Source organism: Ailuropoda melanoleuca, chromosome 9 (assembly GCF_002007445.2).
Source record: "Ailuropoda melanoleuca isolate Jingjing chromosome 9, ASM200744v2, whole genome shotgun sequence".
NCBI classification, from domain to species: Eukaryota; Metazoa; Chordata; class Mammalia; order Carnivora; family Ursidae; genus Ailuropoda; species Ailuropoda melanoleuca.
Window position 1 is genome coordinate 41033457 of NC_048226.1, and position 5604 is coordinate 41039060.

Consider the following 5604-nt stretch of genomic DNA (forward strand, 5'->3'; position numbering starts at 1 on the left):
CTCCCCATCTATGTTACATTATAACTATAATGAAAATATAATAAAATCCAGTTAAAAATTAGCACTAAATAAATCAATATTCCAGCAAGTTTTTAAAAATGGAAGTTGACAGTCTGACTATAAAATTTGTATGAGATGCAAAGGGCCAAGAAGAGACATTCTTAAAGAAGAGTTAAATAAAAGAAAGTACTATACAGATACCAAAACTTAATATAAAGGTATAAGAAGGCACTAAGAGTGAAACAAGAATAGAAAATAAGCCAATAGAAAAGATGTGTCCAAAAACAGACCCATGCATAAGAAGACACATCATCCATGACAAAGGAAGTACTAAAGATTAGTGATAAAAATTAGTAATGGTGCTAGGTCAATTGCACAGCCATATATAAAAGGTAAATTTTGAGATCTGTTTTATACCGTCTACAAAAATCAATTTCTGAAAGGATTAGCTTTAAATATGAATGGTAAAAAAAATATTTCGTAAGATAAATTATTTTTATGACCTTGAGGTAGGAGAGGTAGGAAATGATTTCTTCCTTTTTTTTTAAATTTTTATTTTATTTTATTTTTTAATTTTTTTAAAAGATTTTATTTATTTATTTGACAGAGATAGAGACAGCCAGCGAGAGAGGGAACACAAGCAGGGGGAGAGGGAGAGGAAGAAGCAGGCTCATAGCAGAGGAGCCTGATGTGGGGCTCGATCCCATAACGCCAGGATCACGCCCTGAGCCGAAGGCAGACGCTTAACCGCTGTGCCACCCAGGCGCCCCAGCTTCCTTTTTTTTTTAAAGATTTATTTACTTACTTGAAAGGAGGGGAGGGGCAGAGTGAGAGAAGCAGACTCCCTATTGAGTTGAGCCCACATAGGGCTCAATCTCATGACCTCGAGATCATGACCTGAGCCAAAACCCAGAGTTGGATGCTTTTTTTTGAAAGATTTTATTTATTTGAGAGAAAGAGAGAGGAAGAGGCATGAGGTGGGGAGGAGCAGAGGGAGAGAGAGAATCTCAAGCAGACTTAGAGTCTGAGTGCTGAGTTTGGAGCTCAATATAGGGCTTGATCTCACAATCCTGAGATCATGACCTGAACTGAAATCACGGGTTGGATGCTTAATCAAGTAAGCCACCCAGGTGCCCTGGAAATGATTTCTTGAACAGACTATAAAAAGCAATAGCCATAAAGGAGGAGATGGATAGACTAGACTATATTCAAACCAAGAATTTGTTTATCAAAGACACCATGGTGAGAGTGAAGGGGCAAGTAACAGTTGGGAGTAAATATATGCAACACATATAACTGACAAAGGACTCACATTCAGGATATGTAAAAATCTCCTATAACTTCATAAGAAAAAGTTAAATGATCTGAGAGAAAAATGAATAGAAGATCTGAATGGGTAATTAACAAAAGTGTTTACTTTCATTAATAAATATATCAGTGCAAATGAAAATCACAACAATGAGGTACCACCACACATCCAAGACTAGCTAAAATTGAAAAGACTGACAACACTCAGTGTTTGCATGGATGCAGAGCAATAACTCACTTGCTATAGGAGGAAGCACACTGAGTTTGGTGGTATATACTAGATCTAAAAATTAGCATATCCTGGGATTGCTGGGACGATGACAGAGTAGGAGGACCCTAAGCTCACCTCGACTCATAGATAATACTAGATAACACTTACATCAGTGTAAATAGCCCAGAAAATGACTCAAAGACTGGCAGAACAAATTCCACAAACTAAGTATGGAAGAGAGGCCACATGGAAGAGTACAGGAAAGGCAGAGACATGGTTCTTAAACATTCCCTTGGGATTATCCATTGTTGTAAGGGATGTCATAGGTAAGGAGAAGGGAGAGAAACAGGTCTTCACACTGAGCATCCTGCAAGGGTAAGACATTTGCCTTTGAAAACCAGAGGGACCAAATTTTATGAGTACTTATAACCAGTGGGACTTTAACCTAGGATTTTAAAAAAAATCAGTGGGCTTGGTGGTGGGAGAGCTGGGAGGGCCATAAGAAAGCATCCCTACACTTAAAGAAATGGCACAACAAATAGTCCCAGAAGATACAGCATAGAAGTAGCAGCTTGAAAAATTTGTAGGGCATATGGATGGGAGAGTTGTTTACCCATCTCAGAGCATGTCTTGGAGGGATGAGGTCACTGGCAGAATCCTGCAGGAACAAAGGAGATGGCAGGCACCATTCCAGTCCCCATATTCCCCAGCACAAACACATAGCCACCTCACTACCTAACTTGATAACAGTGTACCCCACCCCTCCAGGCAAGCCTGCCTCTGTCCCAGCACTGCGGATACCCACCCACAGAAGACGTGTGAAAACCTTGCGAACACTACACATCCTGCCCCCATGCACATTGCAGATCCAATATGCTCTTGGCCAGAGCCCAACCAAAGTAGTACCACAAACCTGGCAAGGCAGAAGCAGCCTTGACAAGGGCCAGCACCACTCCACAGTGAGTCCTGCCCAAGGGAGAGGGAAAGATAACTACACACAACAGTTAAGACTGCCCACCCCAGAAGCAGGCTGATGGCAAACAGCTGGTCTGAATGTAGCCCCCACCCACCAATAAAAGCTTCTCAGGGGAAAACACCCTGCAGTTTGGTGCTATTACCTCTCTGACAAATAACTGGGCTGACTCAACTCCAGCCCAAGGTGGCCCCAGACTAGACTGCTAACACCACAGGGACTGAACCCTACCCACAACAGGCAAAGAGAGCCATTATCAACAACTGCACTAAAGGAAAAAATGGCTCAGCCCTAACATTGGGGTACATGCAGCACACATAGGAAACACCCATAAAGTGCCAGGTTCTGGTGAACAGGGGACAGGGCATTGCATGGCACCATAGGACCTCTTCTTCATAAGAACACTACTTTCAAGAGAAGGAGGCCTAGCTGACCTTCTTAATACATAGAAACAGACACAAAGAGTGAGACAAAATGAGGAGACAGAAAAATATGAAAGAACCGGACAAAAATCACAAGAGAGCTAAATGAAATAGAGATAAGTAATATGCCTTATAGAGAATTTAAAGTAATGGTCATAAAAATACTCACTAGACTTGAAGAAAAGAGTGGAGGACATCAGTGAGACCCTCAACAAACATAAAAAAGAATCAATTAGAAATGAAGAGTACAATAAATGGAATTCAAAGTACACTAGATGGGATAAATACCAGACTAGAGGAAGCAGAAGAATGAACTAGTGACCTCAAGACAGAGTGATGGCAAATAAGCAAGCTGAGCAGGTGAAAGAAAAAGAAATTATGCAAAATGAGAATAGACTTAGGGAATCCAGTGACACTATCAAGCGTAATGACATTCACATTATAAAAGTCCCAGAAGGAGAAGACAGAGAAAAGGGGGCAGTAAATTTATTTGAAGAAATAATAGCTGAAAACTTCCTGAATATGGGGAAGGAAATAGAAATTCAGATTGAGAAGGCACAGAGATCCCCCAACAAAATCAAACCAAGGAGGTCCACAACAAGACACACAGTAATTAAAATGGCAAAAAAGTGGTAGTAAAGAGAGAATTTTTAAAGCAGCAAAAGAAAACGTTCCTATACAAGGGAAACCCCATAAGGCTTTCAGTGTGATTTTTCAGCAGAAAATTTGCAGGTCAGAAATGAGTAGCACAATATATTCAAAGTGCTGGGGGGAAAAAAACACTGCAACTGAAATTACTATATCCAGCAAAGCTATCATTCAGAATAGAAGGAGAAATGAAGAATTTCCAAGACAAACAAAAACTAAATGAGTTCATAGCACTAACAACCCTATAAGAAATTTTGAAGGTTATTCTTTCAGTGGAAAGGAAAGATCATAAGTAAGAAAAGTAGGAAGCACAAAAGCAGTAAAAATAAGCATATTTGTAAAAACCAGTCAAAGGACTCATAAAATAACAGGATGTAAAGTATGGCATCATATACCTAAAATGTGACAGGGAGATGAGGCAAGAATGGGTTCAAACTTAAGAGACCATCAACTTAATACAGACTGCTTTATGCAGATGTTATATACAAACCTCATGGTAACCACAAATCAAAAAACAGTAATACATATGCGAAAAGTAAGAAGAAAGTAATCCAAGTAAATCACTAAAGAGAGCCAAGTTATTGTGAGAGAAGAGAACAAGGGAAGAAAGAAACAAAGAAGAGCTATAAAAACAACCATAAAACAAGTAACAAAATGACAGTAAGTACATACCTATGAATAATTATTTTGAATGTAAATAAATGCATCAATCAAAAGACATAGAATGATGGAATGGATAACAAAACAAAAAACATCTATATGCTGCCTACAAGAGACTCTTTTCAGACCTAAAGATACATGCAAATTGAAAGTAAGGGATGGACAAATACTTACCATGCAAATAAATGTGAAAAGAAAGCCGGGGTAGAGAATCATATATTGAACAAAACAGACTTAAAAACAATGATGGTAATACGAGATAAAGTAGGACACTATATAATAATAAAGAGGAAAATCCAACAAGAAGATATAGCAAATGTAAATATTTATGCACTCAACACAAGAATGACCAAATGCATAATATGTTTAATGACAAACATAAAGGTAGTAATAGATAAGAAAACAATTACAGTAGAGGGCTTTAACACCTCACTTACATCATTGGACAGGTTACCCAAACAGAAAATCAACATGGAAACAGGGAATTGAATCACACATTGGACCAGATGGATTTAACAGATACATTCAGAACATCCCATGCTAAAGCAACAGAATAACCATTCTTTTCAAGTGCATATAGAATAATCTCCAAAATAGATCACATATCAGGCCTCAAAACAAGTCTCAACAAATTCAAAAGTATCAGTCATGCCATGCATATTTTCTGACCATAATGCTATGAAACTAGAAATCAACCACAAGAAAAAAATCTAGAAAGAGCACAAATATAACAAGGTTAAATAACATGCTATAAAACAATGAATGAATCAAACAAGAAATCAAAGAGGAAATAAAAAATACATGGAGACAAATGAAAATGAAAACACATGGTCCAAAATCTTTAGGATGCAACAGAAGCTGTTCTGAGAGGGAAGGTTATAGCAATACAGGCATACCTCAAGAAGCAAGAAAAATCTCAAATAAACAACCTAATAAAAAAGAATGAAGAGAGAGGGGAGTTAAGATGGCAGAGGAGTAGGGGACTCCTTTTTCAGCCGGTCCCCTGAGTCAAGCTGGATAGGTACCAGACCAGCCTGAACATCCACGGAATCAGCCTGAGATGCAGGAAGATACACCTGGATCTCTACAAATGAACATCTCCAGCACTGAGTATTGAGGTACGAACCAGGGAGCCGTGAAACCGTGCACAGATATCAGAAGATAAATGGAAGGGGAGGGAGCCTCCGCGTTTGGGCACCGGGAAGCGGTAGCCACCTGCACGGGGGAGTGGGCAGACTTGCGGACCGGAAGCAGACTGAGACCGTGAGCCGGGGAACGCGTGCGCCCAGTCTGAAAACGGGAGCTCCGGTGCGCTCACTGGAACCAGACTGAGACCAGGAGCTCCAGGAGCGCGCGGGGGTGGCTGGCACCTGGCGGCTGGC